This window comes from Rattus norvegicus, chromosome 2, assembly GCF_036323735.1.
Source record: "Rattus norvegicus strain BN/NHsdMcwi chromosome 2, GRCr8, whole genome shotgun sequence".
NCBI lineage: Eukaryota > Metazoa > Chordata > Mammalia > Rodentia > Muridae > Rattus > Rattus norvegicus.
In genome coordinates this window covers 13,000,940-13,025,279 of record NC_086020.1, presented here as the reverse complement: position 1 = coordinate 13,025,279, position 24,340 = coordinate 13,000,940, and the positions used below count along the sequence as shown (strand labels likewise).

The 24,340-nt window shown below is 39.8% G+C and overlaps 1 long non-coding RNA gene across 3 annotated transcripts in view; it reads right to left on the bottom strand.

Moving 5' to 3' along the window:
- Positions 1-875: 875 nt before the first annotated feature.
- Positions 876-24,340, bottom strand: part of LOC120100653 (uncharacterized) — a 43,718-nt gene continuing 20,253 nt past the window's right edge. Inside the window, exons 3-5 of one of the 3 annotated variants that reach the window (XR_005500451.2) lie at positions 4,750-4,941; positions 1,867-2,578; positions 876-1,490 (exon numbers count right to left, since the gene is read on the bottom strand). This is a non-coding gene — a long non-coding RNA (uncharacterized LOC120100653). Of the gene's footprint in view, positions 1,491-1,866; positions 4,942-24,340 lie in introns of all 3 variants that reach the window. The other 2 variants (XR_005500450.2, XR_005500452.2) reach the window with 2 other exon arrangements.

Sequence of the window (24,340 nt, the reverse complement as noted above, 5' to 3'; positions counted from 1 at the left end):
AGAGGAGATAGTTCATCTGTAGTAAAAACAATAATAAAATCCCAGCATGTGGTTCCTTCCCACCTTTGACCATTTATGTTTCCTGGATGAAAGATACACTCAACCTTTGTATCTTAATATGCCTTAAGCTTCACAATAGCTGAGCAATTACTTACCTTCCCTGCTGTTAGAATCTACCTTCATTCATATATATATATATCCCAAGTTATTACTTATGATGCTTCTTCTGGGCTGCTTTTAGCCCCAACCAGGTAGCCCTCTGGGCCACCTTTTCTTGGGCCCTAACACATGGCAGCTCTTTTTGTTCTCTTCCACATATTTTTTTAAATATTTTATTTATTTATTATATAAAATATAGTTGTTTTCAGACACACCAGAAGAGGGCATCAGTGTCACTACAGATGGTTGTGAGCCACCGTGTGGTTGCTGGGATTTGAACTCAGGACCTTTGGTGCTCTTAACCACTGAGCCATCTCTCTGGCCCTACATATTTTTTAACTCTTCAGTGGCAGATCCTTTCTTTTCCCTGCTCCTGCCTCATGGTCTCTAGCCTAGGAAACCTAAACCCGGCCTATGTCTCTCTCCCCAACTATTGACTGCTGGTATCTTTATCTACCAGTCAGAATCAACTGGTGGCAGGGTCCCTCAGGCTACTGCAGACTCCAAATCTTGGAGGCCAGCACTTAGCATTACATTAAACAGTAAAAGACAAAGCCTTAACACCATCAGTTAAGAGTGCTACCCACCCTTTCAGAGAACTTGGGTTCCATTCCCAGTACCCACACTGGACAGGTCACAAGCTCCTGTAACTCTGGCTCCAGGGAGACCCATCTCCAGCCTCAATGAGAAACAGAACTCAAGTCTGCATATCCTAACACACACACACACACACACACACACACACACACACACACACAGAGAGAGAGAGAGAGAGAGAGAGAGAGAGAGAGAGAGAGAGAGAGACAGAGAGACAGAGAGACAGAGAGACAGAGAGACAGAGAGCGCGCGCGCAAAATGAAAAGGAATTCAGGAAAAATATTTATTGTCTATTTATATTAGAGTCCGAAATGGTAGCCATAGCTCCCAGATAAAGCCAATACATAGCTAAGTGACTTTTAGGAGCTACTTCTCTGTGGATCAACGTGGGCTGGTTGCAAACTCTTTATAAACAAAAATAACCCACAAGCACTTAGTCTCCCTGCATTGTCTCAGAATGGCTTCCATCTCTCAATGCTTAAGGTCAGCATCTTTACTTCCTAGCAGAATATACACAACTTCTTGACGATGATGCTATGCAAACATTTCCTCAGTTTGAGCCCCAAATGGCAGCGTATGGCTAGTAGTCCAAAGCAGTACACACAGTGCCCGAGACAGGCAGTTGAAAGACAGCCAGTGGCCAGTTCAGAAAGATGAGTGTGGTGCAATATTCAGGGTCCCTTGGTAGCGGTGAAAAGCAGTCCTCTGGACTCCAGTAAAAATCCAACATTTCCCTGGAAAAGAAAAGCAAGCATTTGGGTATTACACATATTTACACAAAAATAAAGTAAATTCCCTAAAGTTGTAGAACCAGGAGCAAAATATTATTTTAGTTTAGTTTTACAATTGATTACATATAAGCCTCCGGAGAAGCTCTACGAGCTATTGTATGTGTATTGTGATAACAACCTGAATCGCTATTTGACTGGTAATCCTGAACTTTTCTGACAAAGTAAACAAGATTTCTCAACAGATGTGTATTAAGGCTCTCTTACAAATGGCAAACAGCCCCGTACAGATGTACCTTGCTCTCTGAGAAAGCAGAGCTACAGACAGTGAAAGAATAAATAGATAAGAGGTAGGTAATGAAGAGATGAGTTACGCACTTACACATTGCTTACAGGTCAAAGTTCATGTGAGCTCTTAAGGCCGCAGGTGTGACTGAGTCTGCTCTCTTGGTCTCCATGAAAATAAAGCAAGGGACTCAATTGTTCCAAGTTACATTATCATTTACATAAGAAACATGCACATCCAATACAAAAGGCTGACATGAAAAGCTGATTAATTTGTTTGGATGCTCTTGCCGATCTTTTTATACATTCTTCTTGAAGTCAGTACCTCTCTATGAAGGATGAAAGTGGATCGAATGAAGTGTTTTCCCCTGAGCCTCACAGTCCCAATACCCTTGGAGAAAGCCGCAACAAACTTTCTTGAACTAACTCAGCTTTGCAAGCTAACTTGTATTGTTTAGCTGGCAAAATATATCGTCAAATTATATTTTAAATATATTGTAAGCTTACTCACATAAATTAAATTGGTTTATGTCAATTTAATGCTATTACCTATTGATTTTTATTTAGAAATCTAACATAGTTTATTCATGTAAGTCTTTTGCAGATACTATCTTTCCTTAGTCTAGTCGAGAGATAAGTTTATTACTTATTATTACTGTAATGCAACTAGAAAACCTAGGATCCATTCACCATAACCTGAGTCTCAAACCTGGACCTTGAATTCTGAGTCCCTTGTCTCCTCTTGGAAGTCAGAGCCACACGCAACCGCTGAACGTCCACTCCAAGACAGCAGGTAGATGGCAAGTAGTCTGGTCCAAACACAGAAAAGTGAGGATGAAATAAGAGTTTTTATTGACTAAAATAACAGAATTGTTATTTGACTAAATGTAATATTGTAATATTGACTAAAATGACAGAAATTTTTAAATTTGAAAGGATAAAATATTTTGGCTTCTTCAAAATGTAACACAAACAAAAATTTTACTAGAAAATTATTTGAGGGGTTGGGGATTTAGCTCAGTGGTAGAGCGCTTGCCTAGGAAGCGTAAGGCCCTGGGTTCGGTCCCCAGCTCTGAAAAAAAGAACCAAAAAAAAAAAAATTATTTGAAAAGTGATATTGGAGAAACATGTATCCACAGTCAGTCTAAAAACAGTTTTTAGTGAGACATGGCTTTTCTTTACCATTAATTCACAAAATATACATATAAAACATGATTATTTATATCTCTAATAAATATATTTGTGTACAACTAAAGAGGCAGATTTCATTACTGTGCTCTTCTACCCCTAGAAGCTCACATCACATTAACTCCCCCACAGTAAGCTCATTTAATTTCAAAGTTTGAAATTGTATTCCAAACATTGAGGAGGTTTGTTAATTAACCAGTTTAACAGGAGCCTAGGAATCTAGTCTATTTGTAAGTTTCATGCTAGTGGCTCTGGGCTCTGAAGATTCCAGAACAGTTAATTTGAATAAGATTACTTTTTCTCATCCCTAAGGCAGACACTCTGTCAGAAGCAAAGTAGAGAAGAAAGAATGCATTTGTTGCTCAGAAAATAGAGCCAATCTTGCAGAGAAAGCATGGTGGGAAGCCCTTCACTGAGGCAGCAGAAGTCAAGGAGATAAGCAGTACCAGTTCTCCTTGGAAGCATTGAGAGCTCCTGTCAGAACAGTCGAGGCTGAAACCCACAAGACACCTCCACCCACCTACCATGGTATGCTCCAGTCTTCCACTTCCTCCAACGAAGCTCCACCCACAAAAACTTCCACCGCCTCCCAAAACAGCATCAGTACTTTCGCTTGGGACCCTAAGTGCACACAATTTTCTCCATGTGGGCCATTCCTTCCCTCTCAGCTTTTCTTACATCTAGCCAGACTTCTGCTTACATGCCACCCATTCTGTACCTGATGCTCTAAGCCATCCTCCAAACTTGAATCAAAGTATGTTTACCACCCTCACACCAACACATTATAAAGTGGGTTTTAAGATCTACTTCAAGATTGATGACATGGATCCCTGGGTATGGAGCTGGTCATCAAGCCTGACATCCTGAGGAGACAAGTGACTCCTGACCTCTGACCTTCACATTCAGACTTACACACAGACACAAGAAATTAAAATACAGTGCAGCAGATAAACTCTTACATCCATGTAGCTGAAAACAACAGTTCTTTTAGTTTCTTACAAGAAGCCCAAAGCGGGTGTTCCTAATTGTTAGGTGGCTCCCCGCCATGCATGAGTCAGGTTCCCACATTCCACCTTGTGGCTGGGCCAGTTCTACATGTGTTCATTATGAAAAGGAGAAAGGAAGCTGTCTTAGGGCTTAACTGCTGTGAGGAAACACCATGACCAAAAAGCAAGTTGGGAAAAAAGGGGCTTACACTTCCAGATCACAATCCATCCCTGGAAGAGGTCAGGATAGGAACTCACACAGGGCTGGAACCTGGAGGGAGGAGCTTATGCAGAAGCTATGGAAGTATGCTGCTTACTGGCTTGCTTCCCCTGGCTTCCTACCATGGGCTGGGTCCTCCAACATTAATCACTAATTGAGAAAAGGCCCCTTAGCTGGATTCTGTGGAGTCATTTTCTCAACTGAGGTTCTTTTCTCTGTGATGACTAGCTCGTGTCAAGGTGACACACAAAACCGGCCAGTACAGAGAGGCTTTATATGACATGGCTGTGGGTGTGACACTAGGCTTCTGCACACCTCCTCTTAGTGTCTTAGGATTTCTGGGAACAGTGGCCTTGCGTGGGATCTGCTATGTCATCTTCTCGTGTGAGCATTCTCGTGTGAGCTTGTCTGTGCCTAAATTTTACCATTTTATAAGCACACCAGCTACATCAGATCAGAACCCACTACAGTGCAGTGTGATCTCACCTTAACTGAGGTTCCAACTTAAACATGAGTCTATGGGGACTATCTATCTGCAACAGTAGAACATAGGGAGGTCGAGGTATACCTCTCCATTCAAACTTACCTTGAGGTAAAAGCTTAAACAGAGTCCCACATCTTAAGTACACTCTTGATTGTTGAAGAGCAAAATGCTGACTCTGAAGACCCTTAGTGTCTGTAGAGGAATGCTGGGAAGGATGGCAGCTGCCATATCAAATATGTTTGTCTTCAACACAGCAGCAAACTAAGAATTTTCTTTCGTAACTGATGCTGAGTTCTTAGGAGAAAAACATTGTGATATTGTGGTTGGTTGGTTGGTTGTTTTTGCAAGACAGGGATTTATGTGTAGCCCTGGGTGTCCTAAAATTCACTCTATAGACCAGGCTAGCCTCAAATTCAGAGATCTGCCTGCCTCTCCTTTTCAAATGTTGGTATTAAAGGGTACACTACCTCCACCAGGCTAAAGAAGAAAACATTGTTGCTAGTCAGGTTAGAGTACTTCAATTTAATTAGAAGATCACTCTATTTGTGCATTCCTTTCCTTAAATTAGTTCTTTAATTTTTGCAATTACAATATAAGTACATTTCTCTCTTCAACTTCCTCCCTCCATCCAAACCCTCCCACATATCTCTCCTTGTACTCTTTCAGATTACTTGCCTTTCCATGAATTGTTGTTACATGCCTCTGTGTGTGTGTGTGTATGTGTGTATACATCTACATCTTCATCTACATCAACACACACACATACATACACACACACACACACACACACACACACACACACACACATATATATATATATATATATATATATATATATATATATATATATATATATATATATATACCTAAACGTAACCGGCTCAGTCTATATAATGTTACTTGTGTGTATATTCTTTTTTCCATCTCTGAATGCAGATATGTATAATGTGAAGGTCTTGTCTTTGCAACAAACATATACAAAATTATTTCTAGCAATTAAAAAGTGACAATTTCACTAAAAATCCTCCTCTTCAGGGTTAGAGAAAGGACTTAAGTAGCTGAAGGGTTTTGTAACCCCATAAAAAGAACAACAGTATCAACCAACCAGACCCCCCCCCCCCAGAGCTCCCAGGGACTAAACCACCATCCCAAGAGAACACAGGGATGGACTTATGGCTCCATCAGCATATGTAGCAGAGGATGGCCTTGTAGGGCATTAATGGGAGAAGAGACCCTTGGTCCTGTCAAAACTGGATGCCCCAGTGTAGGGGAATGTCAGTGTGGGGAGGTGGGAAGGGGTGGGTTGGTGAGGGAGCACCCTCATAGAAATGGAGGTGGGGTGGGGATGGGACCTGTGTATTTTCTGGAGGGAAAACCAAGAAAGGGGATAACATTTAAAATGTAAATAAAAAAGTTCAACAAAAGAAAAAGAAAAGAGAATTTTAAAAATTCCTCCCCCTCTTTAATCATAAATGGCACAGTAATCAAAGAGCCTTCATAAACACTAACTGAAGCAAATGAGCTATTTTTTTCTTCTTCCATTGAACTTCTATTAAAAGCCTGCTAGAATGAAAGAATTAATGAGCTCCAAGTAGGAGTAGAGGTGATTCAATTTAGGAATTTCTGGTGTGCTCGGCAAAGCCCTGGGAGTCCTGGGAGTGGACATGGATGAAGAGGTTGTGGAATGGTCAGATGAAGTAGTAGGCCAACTGGAAGATGAAGAAAGATCCTGGCTTGACCACCCTGCCCTCAAGGGGTAATCTGCTTTCACCCATTCGAATGTTGTTTTGCTTGAAGAAAGAATTTAAAAGAAAGACAATCTGTGTTCTTCTGGGCAGTGGAAACTCATAGAAGAATATAGTAAGACAGTTGTCACTGTAGACCTGGAGTCAAGATGGGAGACATGGGAAGAGGTGGGAGAAAAAACACCAAAACTTAGAGATTTGTTCTGGTTCCTGCATCACATAGGCTGTTGGTTAAAACAGTCTATGATGATCAGAAAAGGGATGCATGAGAGCTGCCAGCGTATGGAAGTGATTATCATTTAAGATTATTTACATGGCAAGCAACAATGAGCCCTATTAAGATATGCAAAATTTTCAGATTACAAAGAATTAGAAGTTTTAAACTGACTAAACAACAGAGCCTACCAAGAATTCAAGTTTTCTTCTAAGAGTTCCCATGATGCTGTATTTCTCTCAATTTTTGTGGAAAACCCACCAAAGGACTTTTGAAGACAAATACATAATCTATCTTGATCAGGTTAAGTTTGCACAGACTGAGTCCAAGTGTTCCTAAAAATCTCTTATGCCCACACTGGAAGATTTTATAACTCCTTTCTCTCTCAAGTAGAAATTTTAGGAATCCATAATTCTTATGCCTGTCTGACGTGTGTATTTTTCAAGTTATTTACAAGTCTGAACTCTCATTCCTCATTTGCAATTCTTTACCTCATAGTTCAGTGGTAAGCATTGAACATATGGAGCTGATAAGACCAGACGGGTGTTTCACTGAGAAAAACCATTACCTCAGGGTTAATTAAAAGGGAATAATAGATATTGTCATTTGTTACACATAAATGCTGTAGTGTCAGCCCAGAGTTGTTCTTAAAATTCTGCATACTTAGCAAGAGAACCAATCAAACAGATGCTCCACCTTTTATATTTTGATGTAAGCAGTCGGTTCATTTCACACCCAGTCATTGCTGGAATGTTTTCTCTTCTCCGTCCTTACTACCCAACTTTATCAGTGACAAAGATGGACTTAGGTACAGGAAGTGGAAAGTGTTCTCCCTGGAGACAAGAGGAAAAAGTTGAAAATAGAAAAGACAGTATAGAAAGGGCCAGAGATTTGGAAATCTCCTAATTTTTCCATCAATCCTGGACTGAGAAAGCCCAGGAAGGAGAGAGAATGGGGGAAAGATGATGAGACAGAAAGGAAGTAAATGGGAAGAGCGGGGAAGAAGCAATAAATAGAAGGCGACCTCCCGCTTTGTGTCTTTGCTTCTGATGGACTCTTGATACATTGGGCTCCAATTTATTGTGGTAAAATTTTCAACCCCAATATGTCCACGCAAAAACACTCAACTTAGTTACAATATTTATAAACTGTACACCTAGATGGAGAAGATTTACCACTACACTACTATCCCTTGCTACTTGTGGCTTCTCTGGGCCATGTGGTTCTGTTTCATCTTCATTTCCTCCTTTTCCTCCATCTTCCTCTTCTTCCTTTCTCTCTTCTCCTACCTCTAAAACCTCCAGCCCCATCTTTCCCTTCCACTGCCCAATAACGGGCTCTAGCCTTTATTCAACCAGTTAAAATAGGGGAAAGATTCACACGAAATCACCTGAGTAGTGATCTACTCTGGGCAGCCCCTCTTGAAGAAGTAGAATTAACATCAGAATACAAACAGCACCAGGGCAACCCACAGCACCTCCCATCAAGGTATACCACTAGCTTGAGTAGGAAGGATTTTATTGGAATGATTAAAATACATCTTATTGACCCTGGGCTCTAACTGCGTATGTAGCAGTGAATAGCCTTATTGGGGCACCAAGGGGAAGCCCTTGATCCTGCCAAGGTTGGACCCCCAGTGTAGGGGATTGTTAAGGGGCAGTAAGGGGTGGTGGATGGGGAGAGGAACACCCTTATAGAAGGGGAGGGGGAAGGGTTAGGAGGCTGATGGACAGGAAACTGGGAAAGGGAATAACATTTGAAATGTAAATAAGAAATATCCAATTTAATAAAAATGAAAAAAATAAAATAAAATACGTCTTACACAAAACATATGTTACCTGTCCTATTTTACAATTTTGTGTTTGTCTCTTCATAGGACAGCTTGGCTGGCTTTAGTTTTGGAGATCTCTTTATCCTCATTTCCAACAATCAATTCAAATTCTGAAGTAGTCTATTAATACTAGGTATTGAACTAATGGTTCTGTTTTTTGTAATTGAGTAGTTCCATCCATGTGAGAGGACACTATTGTCATTGGTCAATGGGACCTGGTAGCTTAGGGACATAAGCAATTCATTGTGATGCCCTGCAATCTCTACTTCAGGTATGGCTCAGTGTGCTCTGTCTCCAGCTCTTTATGACCTACTTTTCAATTTCTCATAGCCCTGTCTCTCACAGTTCTATTTAGACTACTTCTATCAGTGTGGTTGTGGAAAACATGCAGACACCCGAGCCTGATATAGCTCTATCCAGATGTTTCATTTGTTTATTTCATAGTGAAGACTGGCTAGAAAAACGCAATGCTTAAAAGAAGTCTTTTTATTGAAACTTAACTGTGAATTTCAAATAATCTCTCAAAAATTTGACCTTTTCTTTCTTTGTAAAAAAACTTGACTCCTGAAATAAATGTATTTGAAACAACAGATATATTGATCAATTATAAAACTATATAGTATTCTCCAGATTTAAAAAAAAAACATTCACTTTAAATTTTTAGAAAGGAAGAGAAGCAATTTTGCTACTATGCTAAAAGTATGTAGGTTGACCCTTTTAAGTTGTATGTTGTACTAGCACTTCATGCACTGACAACTGCTTCAGTACTCTAAAGGACTGTCGAGACCTGTGAGCGCCACCACATCTCCTGCTCTTCCATACCCACTTAGGAGTCTGCATCTGGGTTCTATTTATCCTCACTCTCTCAGCATCCCTTCCCAGCCTCCCTTCTCAACATCCCTTCTCCACGCAACTGCAAGAAGTCTTCTTATCCCACTGCTGCCCTCCTGTGAAAGTCCTCCAGGACAAAAGCTGGCTGGATCTCCTAATTTACCAATCCGCTATCAGCTCGTGTTCCTCTCTGAGTAGGTCCTTTCCTTCTCTCTTCCTCTGAGACCCTACTTCCCAAATCAGATCCATATATCCATGGACAGACACAAATCAGGAGCCATGACATAAAGATGATGGCTCTCGCCAAAGCAGTCTCAAGCTTCTAATGTGGATATGGAAGTTTTAATAACCAAAAGGCAATGAGAGCAATTATTTTTGCCTTAAGTCAAAGATGTATGTGTTAAACAAAAAGGTACAACTTGCACAGAAAATTTGAAGGAGAGAAAAGTGAGGGTCAGGGATTTCGGAAATCTCCTAATTTTACAAAAATTTGTTTTAAGACCTCCGAGTTCCTAATCTTAAGCACATTATTAACCTGATATGTTTTGTTTTATGACAGCCCTGGCTGTCTTAGAACTTGGTACATAGACCAAGCTAGCCTTGAACTCACACAGATCATTCTGCCTCTGCCTTCCCAGTGGCGAGATGAAAAGGCATATGCCACCATGAACAGTTCAGCCTCATAATATGTTAACAGTTCAGTTGATCTTGAAAGTAAAGAGACATATTCAACAATACAAACACCCAGATACGGATTTAAACAATAAGAAAGCATGTTTGAGAACGCAGATTGGGCATAGTATTTCACCTTCTCGGACTAATTCTAAATTCAAGGAATCCTAAAGATCTCAGATTTCCAAGAAGCTAGGTGGGGTCCAAAAGAAAACAATTTTATTTTTAAATTAAGTGTTTCTTTTAGAAGATCTCCAACAAAGTAAAGGTCCTGATTTCATAATAAGTTCCTCTTATGACGACTGGCTCTGACCAGTCCTTGGGAAATGTACTGACAGACAGAGATTACCCAACTAGGTTCCGGAACTGAGAAAGTACACAAGGCCGCCATGGTTGTGCCAATGTTTATTCGAATGCCACTTGCATATTTTTATGGATAAAGGAATCCACAAGACAATGCCATGTACTTACTGGTTATTGAGATTCCAGATGATGCCATCCAAAGAGCTCAAGGCATTCCTCCTAAACACTCGAAAGTAAACACTGATGCTCATTCTTTTCTGCCTGGACCAGGTGAAAGTGCCCAGATCAGGGCCAGTCACAGAGACAGCTGCCCACACAGTGTGCTTTGAAGGAAGCCCCATGCTCCTGCCTATTGGGAAATACTTTCCTTTTTTATTTTCCTGAGCATCCCCCTCTTTTCCTGGCCTACATTTCATCACTAGTCAGCACTGAGTTAGATACTAAGTAGAGGTATTATTTCCATAAAGCCACCCTGGGAACATATATAGACAATTTGGTGGGAGAATTTGGCTTTTTCCCACTTACATAACAAAACTCATATATAACAATTAGTTTATCTGGCTTATTAGCCTGAAAAGCATATGCTAGGATTCTAATAGTTTGGAATATAAATGGCCTTTGCATTCTATATGAGTTTAGCATGTGAATTTCATAGCTTCTTGCCCCATGTCAGAAGAATTAGTTGAGGCCCAGCAGAGGGCACCCTAAGAAACCAGCACGTGCAGATAAGAGGCTTACTAGTGGATATAGGTTTATTAAATCTAGTTTTGTTATCTTCTTTTTAAATTTTATGAAGCCAGTCTTCAGGAAACTGGAAGGCTTTAAGGCTGATTGGTTGTGAGTGCAATATATTACTTATGAAACCTTCAAGATGCCAAACAATACCTTCCTGACCCCTTCATCTCTGTTCCTCCCCTCCCCTGTGCCCTTCCTCTTCCTCTTCCACTTTTCCCTTGTATTCAATTGCCTCTTCCTATCCCCATCCCAACAAATGCAAGATTAAGGAGCTTTCAGTCATACTAAGTCCTTAGACAGTCACAGAGGGACTCAGGGTTGAAACACAGCACACTCAAAAAATAGACTGCATGAACGAGCCTGATTGCTCGTATGATGTAGGACATGGCAATGGCCAGTCAACTCTTTTGCCTAGATTGGCTGTTTATACCTTTTGTGTATTTATAGGTATTGACAAACAGAGCCAGCTCTGTTAGTTCTAAAAGTAGGAGAATACCCTCTCCACAAATCATTCTAAATAATTCCCAAAGAAACTCATGGACTTTTCCCCAGCTACACAACAATAAAGCTAGCATAGGGCTTACCATATTTACCAAAATTCATAAAAATGAGCACCTAGGGCCTACATGAGCATCGACTATATGTTAATATAGCTAATTGCTATTTCTGTTTCCTGTTTCTACCTTAAAATTACATTAAAATCATTTTTCTTTAATGATAATCTTAAGCTATGGCATGAGTAAATATAATATATTTACTCATATATATATATAATAACATATATATAAATATATGTTTTATATACTTTTTGGGTTTTTGTTTTTTGTTTGCTTTTGTTTTGTTTATTTGTTTGATTTTGTTTTGTTTTTGTAGCAATGTCTTGCTTTTAGCACTTCCGGGCCTGAAATAAACTATGTAGATCAGGCTGGCTCAAACTTGAAGCCATCCACTTTACCTTTGCCTCCTAAGTACTGGGATTTCAAGTGTACATAACTTTACCTACATAAAAGTGTTACATTTTGATGAGTCAAGAAATGATACAGGGATAGTCAAGGCCTAGATTTGTCTATCCTTATTCTCACAACCTTTTTGTACTGAAAATTTTCTGTGTAGATTGAAGGACTTGAATGTAAGTCATAATAAATTCAGTTGAATGAAAAACCCAACACGGTACTTTGGTATGAAAGAGAATTCGGTGATAGTCCAATTAGAGATACAAGAAAAAGGGCAGCCATGAAAATTCATGCAATGTGTGTGATTACATTCTACAGTATGAAGGAGTATTAGAAGTTCTAGAGCATGCTATTTACCAAAGAACCTAAGCCCAGAAACAGGCAAACTAAAATAAATAAGCACCCAATTGTAAATTTAAGAAAAACAATGTCAGCAGGTAGTACATTGTAAACCTTGGATTGGGCTTAGGGGGAAAGTGTAGCCATTGAGAAAGCATCCCCATGAAGGAAGTAGAGGCCAAGTAGGAGGATATAGTCACAGAGAGCAAGATTCTCCAGAAGTGGAATTTTACAACCGCAGATCAGGTGAAAGAGAAGGCTTGCTTTGATTAACAAAGCATGCAAGAATAGCAGTTCAACAGCAGGCATCGTTGATCCATTTTTGAAAACAGGAATGTAGATTTGATGGCAATAAGTAACTTGTTCTCATCTGTCTAGTTAATATGTTTCTGGTCTTGTTACAAAAATTAAGTCTCTTTGATTTCAAAGTATTACCTTTTCTTTGTTTAGGTTACTCTAAAATTTCAGTTACTAAAGCTAGGTAAAGCAAACCAGGTTTGTAGCTTGATACTGGGGTCTTCAGACATCTTGGAGGACTGGAATCCAGCTCTTCAAATCAACTGTTATGATTCCAGAGCTAGACTTAGAGATGCTTCCTTCCATGGTGAGGGCAATTCTCAAACTTGCCTTTACACTGCAATGATTTTTGGTGTTTATCAAACACCACTGGAATGATAATTTAAGTAATCAGAAGCATAGACTGCACATTTGAGTTTTTAAACTGCTGCTAGCTGATCCTGACATATATCCACCCTGGAAACTACTGACCGTAGCGAGCCTTGGCTGTCTGCAGAGGACAGCAATGTTGACCATACTTGCATGTTCAAATGTAGTAGGAAAAATACTGGAGGACTCCGGGTTTATTTTTCTTTTCTCTCAAACAAGTGGACCATAACCGATGCTTGGCTTTTCTAATTTAACCTCCTAGAAAATATGCCAAAAGTAAACAGGTGAACAATTAACCTTACAAATCAAATGACTCCATCCATGTTCTTAGATCCTAAGTTCTAGCTGTGTGTGACCAAAGGTGAGGTTTTAGACCTGGTTCTCTCAAATTGCTCATTAGTATCCCATGCTTGGTTAAAGCCCTTACATCACCGCACAATGGAATGTGACCTAAGTTTAAAAGAAAACAAAAACATTTGCATGGCTTTTAAGATTAGTAATGGAATTAGAGAGGTGATGTGCTTGAAACAGTATGTACTTTCCCCAACCTAGTTGAGACCTGATTCAAGTTCTAGTGACTAATCCTTATGAACTCAAGGGTATAGTGAATGCACAGTTCTGGTTACATACATTCTAAATGCTTTATTTGCTTGGATGAAGTCCAAATTGTAGGCCTTCCTCATTACCTAAGACACACATTTAGTATAGAAATGCAAGGCCCTGTCCCAACACCCACTGTCAGAATTCTTGCCAAATTAATTACAAAACAAGTACACATTTGTCTAGGATGAGTATCCATCTTCATTGGGGAGATTTCTAGTTCATGGCTGTTTTTCCAGCATAATTATTACTAGAATCTGCTCCCCAAATGTCTCAGCTTAGGTAGTAAATCCTCCAGAGAGCTTCCTCAAATTGCTTTTCCTCTATAGACAGCCTAAGTAAATCTCAGAACTAAAATGTGGCTCTTTTCGATTCAGAACACATACTAGAAAAACAAGGCCATCGGAATATGAACTAGTGAATCAAACTTTCTTTTTAAAGGCAAAATAATAAATATTTTCTTCTAAAGACCCCTGCTATGATAGGAAAGCACAGCTGCCTGTGGTGGTGCACATCTTTAATCCCAGCACAAAGAAATGCTTTCTCAAAAACACCGAAGAATGGGAAACCCCATTAGCTAAACGTAAGAAGTCCCTTCCTCCACAGGCAAAGGCTGCTTATTTAGTAACTGGAATCCAACCACATGACCTTGAACAACAAAACTTTGATATTTTGTTTTGGTTTGGTTTTTTTGAGACAAGTTTTCCCTGTTTAGGCCTGGCTGTCCTGGAACTTACTCTATAGACCAGACTGTCATCAAAGTCACAGAGATCCAGCTGACTCCTGAGTACTGGGATTAGGGGCATGTGCCACTACCACCCAGTTTTTTTACCCTGTTATTTTTAAAGTTTACTTACTGGTCCAACTTTCTTCTTTGCAAAAAGAGCAGGTTGGTGTAGGTATTTGCTGTCATCTTTGAGTTATAATTCTGTGATCTGGACTGTCATGTGTCTAAGCACTTTATTTAAGCAACATTTTGTCTATTCTCCATACATGCCTTTTTGTATTAAGCTGAGCTCATTTTTAACAGATAAGACAAAATCTGTTTTCATTTTATTCATCTAGTTCAAGATCATAGTCTATTTATATAGTGTTAACAGATTATTGAAGAAGATAGCATTGATGTGACTTTTTTTTTGAAATATTGACTAAACACTAATATATTCTACTGCATAATTTTCTATACTTACATTTTGGTTTGGTCATAATTAGTAATATAGTCTATGAGACATTAATGTCACTTAAAAACACTTATTTTTAACTACAAAAACATATCGCTTGTTTTGAAGCATGTATCTGCCAATTATACGTGTCCTTAAAAGCAGTTTGATGTTTGAGAACAAAGTAAAATTGTTGGATTTAATTCATTGTCTTTTAAATACCCAGCATATTCCTGGAGCTACAGTAATCTCTAGGAATTCAAAGTCAAAATATCTCAGAAGTAGGTCAGAACCTAGGACACTGTATACTTCTATTTCACCTGGTATATTAGTAGCCCTATAAAAAAAAAAAGCTTAAGAATTCTAATTAACTTTGAGACTGATAGTGGCCAAGCATAAATTTAATGGCAGAAAAAGTAAAACGGAATTCCGAAATGAAGATAAAATTCTCAAATCGTGCACTGAGTTCTAGGAAAATTTCCAAGAAATGTGCTAAGTACTGGGTTCCACACCAAGTTTTCAATTAAACAATTGACTTGCACATTGATTCCCTAAGGAATCCCTGAAGTTGTGCTGAGGTGCTGAGCACTGCCCATATTTCATATGATACACGTAATTCCATTCATGCTAATTACAGTGTCCAGAAAGTGCTCACAGTGCAGTGTGGTCATTTCTACATTTGGAGAAGTAAGCCCAAATTCAAACACAGCAGTCAAGACAACCTATGAAGGGAAGGCATTGTGAAGACGATTTTGTTTCCATAATTGACACAGCAGGTAATTAAAACCCTCCTTAAGACAATTTATTTTATTTTTAATTCTGTGTATGTGTAGGAGGGATGGGGTATGTGCATATGTTTGCAAGAACCCACAGGATCCAGATGTATTTGATCCCTGAAGCTGAAGTTAGAGGTGGTTGTCAGCCACATGATGTAAGTGTGGGGAACCAAATTTGAGTCCTCAGTGTATTCAACAGCTGAGTCATCATCTCTTCAGCCCCGAAGCTCACTCTTGTTTTCAGATGAAGGCTTGACAAAAGGCATAGAGGGCCTGAGAATCAATCTAAACTGATGAGTAACTTTGGTTGACTGTGACATGTTAATAATAATTCCTCCTTGCCATTTATACGTATGAATTACATAAAATAGTATAATTTTTTAAAAGTTGAATATATTCGAATTGCTTCTCGGCCTTTTGGCTAAGATCAAGTGAATATATTCGAAAGTTTTAAGTTCTTTTTGTTTTCTGGGACTAATAACAGTGCTAATATCTCTTAGCATCTGCCAAGTCAAGGATGCAGATGTAGTAATCCCTGTGAAATGAATAAAAGAAGCGACAAAATATACACTGATCAAGCTAATAGAAGAATTAAAACTTTCAAAGCCGTAATCTAAGAAAAGACAAGTAACGGAATGAGGACAACTCAAATAGAAAGCAAATAGTAAGGTGATGGATTTTTGGTCAGGGATCACAACAATTCTAGATGAATTGGAAACCAGTTGGATGCTTCGGAGAATAATGAAGTGCTGATCCAACTGATTCCCTTTGGGCAAAAATGATGGTGTATGCTAATGTGGCTCCGTAGTTTTCCCTTAACAACGGGGAAGGGAGGGAAAGGAGGAGAAAAGAAGGTAAGTAGTGGATAGACAGATGAAGGCGGCCTACTGCGTCTTCTCTACTTTCAAATCCAAACATTGATGTTCTAACCATATTAGAAAAATATGCACCAGTTAATAAAATTACAAAATTGTTGTAATTTCATGATGTAACTTTGCTTATTTTTTTTTAATCACCCAAACATACTCTTTCACAGAAACATATTTTATTGCACTCTAGTGAAAAACAACACAGACAAGGAAGAACATATTGGAAACAAGTGTGCGAGACAAGAGAGTAAAGGTTCTGGAAAAAGTGTCACTTGAGACATGGCTGGAAAGGCGGGATAATGATAAACTTTGTGACACTGACTTCGAATACTTTAAGGAATGTCATATTTTAGTGGAAAGGAACAGATGCTGTGTCGCGCCCAACCTCGACCAGCAAGGAAGACACGACCAGGGAAGATCTTCTTCAAGCAGTTTTACTCAGGAACCTTGATACAATCTACTGACCCCGGGAATCCCTGCACCACACTTAAATAGCTAGCGCTGGCCAATCCTAGCAAGCCACGTGGGGTTAGCGGATAGGTTGTATCTATGCGGAAGCGACCAGGTCAAGCAGGAACAGCCAAATAAGGACTTGCTTTTCTCAAGGAGCAGAAAGGGGAAACCCGCGCCATCCCCGGGGCGCGGGACCTCGCAGCTCCCTACAATGCTGTGTTCCAGAAAGCAGAGCAGAAGCCGATATTTTTAAAAAGCAATGAAAATAATTAATGGAATTATTAAATTGAAAGAACAAAACTTACACCACTCGCCGCAGCGTGCATAGCTAAGTGCGAGAAGCTTCACATCCATTAGTAACAGTACAGAGGAGTTTGCATACACTGAATGGTACCAGGAACTCAGGGCCTTTGATGAAATGACTGTTGTTTACCCTTGACTATCAGCTTGCTTCTCATCATCTGTGAATCATCTTTGTCGAATAACCAAACTGCTATGGGTTGTGCCAGTGCCAAGGACATGACAAGATGCAAGTGATGCGCACATAATCCTGATACAGAAATGTAAAGACGTCTGTCTCTTTGGTTAAGAATGTCTACAAGGGCTGAGACACCTCCGGAACCTGAAAGAAACAGACCGGATAAACAGTTCTCTGCACCCAAATACCGTGGGAGGGAGAGCTAAACCTTCAGAGAGGCAGACAGGCCTGGGAAACCAGAAGAGACTGCTCCCTGCACACACATCTCGGACGCCAGAGGAAAAAGCCAAAGACCATCTGGAACCCTGGTGCACTGAAGCTCCCGGAAGGGGCAGCACAGGTCTTCCTGGTTGCTGCCGCTGCAGAGAGCCCCTGGGCAGCACCCCACGAGCGAACTTGAGCCTCAGGACCACAGGTAAGACCAAATTTTCTGCTGCAAGAAAGCTGCCTAGTGAACTCAAGACACAGGCCCACAGGAACAGCTGAAGACCTGTAGAGAGGAAAAACTACACGCCCGAAAGCAGAACACTCTGTCCCCATAACTGACTGAAAGAGAGGAAAACAGGTCTACAGCACTCCTGACACACAGGCTTATAGGACAGTCTAGCCACTGTCAGAAATAGCAGAACAAAGTAACACTAGAGATAATCTGATGGCGAGAGGCAAGCGCAGGAACGCAAGCAACAGAAACCAAGACTACATGCCATCATCGGAGCCCAATTCTCCCACCAAAACAAACATGGAATATCCAAACACACCAGAAAAGCAAGATCTAGTTTCAAAATCATATTTGATCATGATGCTGGAGGACTTCAAGAAAGACATGAACACACTTAGGGAAACACAGGAAAACATTAATAAACAAGTAGAAGCCTACAGAGAGGAATCGCAAAAATCCCTGAAAGAATTCCAGGAAAACACAATCAAACAGTTGAAGGAATTAAAAATGGAAATAGAAGCAATCAAGAAAGAACACATGGAAACAACCCTGGATATAGAAAACCAAAAGAAGAGACAAGGAGCTGTAGATACAAGCTTCACCAACAGAATACAAGAGATGGAAGAGAGAATCTCAGGAGCAGAAGATTCCATAGAAATCATCGACTCAACTGTCAAAGATAATGTAAAGCGGAAAAAGCTACTGGTCCAAAACATACAGGAAATCCAGGACTCAATGAGAAGATCAAACCTAAGGATAATAGGTATAGAAGAAAGTGAAGACTCCCAGCTCAAAGGACCAGTAAATATCTTCAACAAAATCATAGAAGAAAACTTCCCTAACCTAAAAAAAGAGATACCCATAGACATACAAGAAGCCTACAGAACTCCAAATAGATTGGACCAGAAAAGAAACACCTCCCGTCACATAATTGTCAAAACACCAAACGCACAAAATAAAGAAAGAATATTAAAAGCAGTAAGGGAAAAAGGTCAAGTAACATATAAAGGGAGACCTATCAGAATCACACCAGACTTCTCGCCAGAAACTATGAAGGACAGAAGATCCTGGACTGATGTCATACAGACCCTAAGAGAACACAAATGCCAGCCCAGGTTACTGTATCCAGCAAAACTCTCAATTAACATAGATGGAGAAACCAAGATATTCCATGAGAAAACCAAATTTACACAATATCTTTCTACAAATCCAGCACTACAAAGGATAATAAATGGTAAAGCCCAACATAAGGAGGCAAGCTATACCCTAGAAGAAGCAAGAAACTAATCGTCTTGGCAACAAAACAAAGAGAATGAAAGCACACAAACATAACCTCACATCCAAATATGAATATAAAGGGAAACAATAATCACTATTCCTTAATATCTCTCAATATCAATGGCCTCAACTCCCCAATAAAAAGACATAGATTAACAAACTGGATACGCAACGAGGACCCTGCATTCTGCTGCCTACAGGAAACACACCTCAGAGACAAAGACAGACACTACCTCAGAGTGAAAGGCTGGAAAACAACTTTCCAAGCAAATGGTCAGAAGAAGCAAGCTGGAGTAGCCATTCTAATATCAAATAAAATCAATTTCCAACTAAAAGTCATCAAAAAAGATAAGGAAGGACACTTCATATTCATCAAAGGAAAAATCCACCAAGATGAACTCTCAATCCTAAATATCTATGCCCCAAATACAAGGGCACCTACATACGTAAAAGAAACCTTACTGAAGCTCAAAACACACATTGCACCTCACACAATAATAGTGGGAGATTTCAACACCCCACTCTCATCAATGGACAGATCATGGAAACAGAAATTAAACAGTGATGTCGACAGACTAAGAGAAGTCATGAGCCAAATGGACTTAACGGATATTTATAGAACATTCTATCCTAAAGCAAAAGGATATACCTTCTTCTCAGCTCCTCATGGTACTTTCTCCAAAATTGACCATATAATTGGTCAAAAACGGGCCTCAACAGGTACAGAAAGATAGAAATAATCCCATGCGTGCTATCGGACCACCACGGCCTAAAACTGGTCTTCAATAACAATAAGGGAAGAATGCCCACATATACGTGGAAATTGAACAATGCTCTACTCAATGATAACCTGGTCAAGGAAGAAATAAAGAAAGAAATTAAAAACTTTTTAGAATTTAATGAAAATGAAGATACAACATACTCAAACTTATGGGACACAATGAAAGCTGTGCTAAGAGGAAAACTCATAGCGCTGAGTGCCTGCAGAAAGAAACAGGAAAGAGCATATGTCAGCAGCTTGACAGCACACCTAAAAGCTCTAGAACAAAAAGAAGCAAATACAGCCAGGAATAGTAGAAGGCAGGAAATAATCAAACTCAGAGCTGAAATCAACCAAGTAGAAACAAAAAGGACCATAGAAAGAATCAACAGAACCAAAAGTTGGTTCTTTGAGAAAATCAACAAGATAGATAAACCCTTAGCCAGACTAACGAGAGGACACAGAGAGTGCGTCCAAATTAACAAAATCAGAAATGAAAAGGGAGACATAACTACAGATTCAGAGGAAATTCAAAAAATCATCAGATCTTACTATAAAAACCTATATTCAACAAAATTTGAAAATCTTCAGGAAATGGACAATTTCCTAGACAGATACCAGGTATCGAAGTTAAATCAGGAACAGATAAACCAGTTAAACAACCCCAGAACTCCTAAGGAAATAGAAGCAGTCATTAAAGGTCTCCCAACCAAAAAGAGCCCAGGTCCAGACGGGTTTAGTGCAGAATTCTATCAAACCTTCATAGAAGACCTCATACCAATATTATCCAAACTATTCCACAAAATTGAAACAGATGGAGCCCTACCGAATTCCTTCTACAAAGCCACAATTACTCTTATACCTAAACCACACAAAGACACAACAAAGAAAGAGAACTTCAGACCAATTTCCCTTATGAATATTGACGCAAAAATACTCAATAAAATTCTGGCAAACCGAATTCAAGAGCACATCAAAACAATCATCCACCATGATCAAGTAGGCTTCATCCCAGGCATGCAGGGATGGTTTAATATACGGAAAACCATCAACGTGATCCATTATATAAACAAACTGAAAGAACAGAACCACATGATCATTTCATTAGATGCTGAGAAAGCATTTGACAAAATTCAACACCCCTTCATGATAAAAGTCCTGGAAAGAATAGGAATTCAAGGCCCATACCTAAACATAGTAAAAGCCATATACAGCAAACCAGTTGCTAACATTAAACTAAATGGAGAGAAACTTGAAGCAATCCCACTAAAATCAGGGACTAGACAAGGCTGCCCACTCTCTCCCTACTTATTCAATATAGTTCTTGAAGTTCTAGCCAGAGCAATCAGACAACAAAAGGAGATCAAAGGGATACAGATCGGAAAAGAAGAAGTCAAAATATCACTATTTGCAGATGACATGATAGTATATTTAAGTGATCCCAAAAGTTCCACCAGAGAACTACTAAAGCTGATAAACAACTTCAGCAAAGTGGCTGGGTATAAAATTAACTCAAATAAATCAGTTGCCTTCCTCTATACAAAAGAGAAACAAGCCGAGAAAGAAATTAGGGAAACGACACCCTTCATAATAGACCCAAATAATATAAAGTACCTCGGTGTGACTTTAACCAAGCAAGTAAAAGATCTGTACAATAAGAACTTCAAGACACTGAGGAAAGAAATTGAAGAAGACCTCAGAAGATGGAAAGATCTCCCATGCTCATGGATTGGCAGGATTAATATAGTAAAAATGGCCATTTTACCAAAAGCAATCTACAGATTCAATGCAATCCCCATCAAAATACCAATCCAATTCTTCAAAGAGTTAGACAGAACAATTTGCAAATTCATCTGGAATAACAAAAAACCCAGGATAGCTAAAGCTATCCTCAACAATAAAAGGACTTCAGGGGGAATCACTATCCCTGAACTCAAGCAGTATTACAGAGCAATAGTGATAAAAACTGCATGGTATTGGTACAGAGACAGACAGATAGACCAATGGAATAGAATTGAAGACCCAGAAATGAACCCACACACCTATGGTCACTTGATTTTTGACAAAGGAGCCAAAACCATCCAATGGAAAAAAGATAGCATTTTCAGCAAATGGTGCTGGTTCAACTGGAGGGCAACATGTAGAAGAATGCAGATCGATCCATGCTTATCACCCTGTACAAAGCTTAAGTCCAAGTGGATCAAGGACCTCCACATCAAACCAGACACACTCAAACTAATAGAAGAAAAACTAGGGAAGCATCTGGAACACATGGGCACTGGAAAAAATTTCCTGAACAAAACACCAATGGCTTATGCTCTAAGATCAAGAATCGACAAATGGGATCTCATAAAACTGCAAAGCTTCTGTAAGGCAAAGGACACTGTGGTTAGGACAAAACGGCAACCAACAGATTGGGAAAAGATCTTTACCAATCCTACAACAGATAGAGGCCTTATATCCAAAATATACAAAGAACTCAAGAAGTTAGACCGCAGGGAAACAAATAACCCTATTAAAAAATGGGGTTCAGAGCTAAACAAAGAATTCACAGCTGAGGAATGCCGAATGGCTGAGAAACACCTAAAGAAATGTTCAACATCTCTAGTCATAAGGGAAATGCAAATCAAAACAACCCTGAGATTTCACCTCACACCAGTGCGATTGGCTAAGATCAAAAACTCAGGTGACAGCAGATGCTGGCGAGGATGTGGAGAAAGAGGAACACTCCTCCATTGTTGGTGGGATTGCAGACTGGTAAAACCATTCTGGAAATCAGTCTGGAGGTTCCTCAGAAAATTGGACATTGAACTGCCTGAGGATCCAGCTATACCTCTCTTGGGCATATACCCAAAAGATGCCTCAACATATAAAAGCGACACGTGCTCCACTATGTTCATCGCAGCCTTATTTATAATAGCCAGAAACTGGAAAGAACCCAGATGCCCTTCAACAGAGGAATGGATACAGAAAATGTGGTACATCTACACAATGGAATATTACTCAGCTATCAAAAACAACGAGTTTATGAAATTCGTAGGCAAATGGTTGGAACTGGAAAATATCATCCTGAGTGAGCTAACCCAATCACAGAAAGACATACATGGTATGCACTCATTGATAAGTGGCTATTAGCCCAAATGCTTGAATTACCCTAGATCCCTAGAACAAACGAAACTCAAGACGGATGATCAAAATGTGAATGCTTCACTCCTTCTTTAAATGAGGAAAAAGAATACCCTTGGCAGGGAAGGGAGAGGCAAAGATTAAAACAGAGACTGAAGGAACACCCATTCAGAGCCTGTCCCACATTTGGCCCATACATATACAGCCACCCAATTGGACTAGATGGATGAAGCAAAGAAGTGCAGACCGACAGGAGCCGGATGTAGATCGCTCCTGAGAGACACAGCCAGAATACAGCAAATACAGAGGCGAATGCCAGCAGCAAACCACTGAACTGAGAATAGGTCCCCTATTGAAGGAATCAGAGAAAGAACTGGAAGAGGTTGAAGGGGCTCGAGACCCCAAAAGTACAACAATGCCAAGCAACCAGAGCTTCCAGGGACTAAGCCACTACCTAAAGACTATACATGGACTGACCCTGGACTCTGACCCCATAGGTAGCAATGAATATCCTAGTAAGAGCACCAATGGAAGGGGAAGCCCTGGGTCCTGCTAAGACTGAACCCCCAGTGAACTAGTCTATGGGGGGAGGGCGGCAATGGTGGGAGGGTTGGGAGGGGAACACCCATAAGGAAGGGGAGGGGGGAGGGGGATGTTTGCCCGGAAACTGGGAAAGGGAATAACACTCGAAATGTATATAAGAAATACTCAAGTTAATAAAAAAAAAAAAAAATAAAAAATAAAAAAAAATAAAAAAAAAAAAAAAAGAATGGCTACAAGGTCCATGCTGCAAAGATGGGAGCCATAAAACTCTTTAATATACCCTGGGGTAAGACATTTTCTTATTCCTGTAAGGAAGAACTGAACTCAGAGCTTCTGCCAGATACTGTACTAGCAATAGGCAGAGGCTTCCTGAGCATGAAACTAATGGAAATAGCATTGCCAAGCAAGGGGAAGGGAGAGGTAGACTGAGTCCTGGGCTTTTAGGATGCCTGGGTATTAGTTTTAGCAATGTTTAAAATAAGGTTAGTTCTGGCAATGCCAACACATTGCCATTTTATATTGAAGCCAGTTTGAATGCAGTTTCATTATTGAAGCAAAAAGAGCCCTGGATAATATAGATGTCTTAATAAAAGTGTCCTAGTCTGTTTCCTATTGCCGTGATAAAGCACATATCCAAAAGCAACTTGAGGAAGAAAGTATTTATTTTGTTTATGTGTAATCATAGACCATTGCTGGGAGACTTCAAACCAGGAACTCAAAAGAAGCATGATCCTAGAGACAGGAACTAAAGCAGACCCCAGAAAGGGAGCTTCTTATTGGCTTGCTCTCCATAGCTTCCTCAGTTTGCTTTTGTATGCCACCCAGGACCAGCAGCCCAGGGTTTGACATTGTCCACAGTGGCTTAGGTCCACTCATATCTATCAATAATCAAGAAAACACACCAACAGACTTGTCTGTAGGC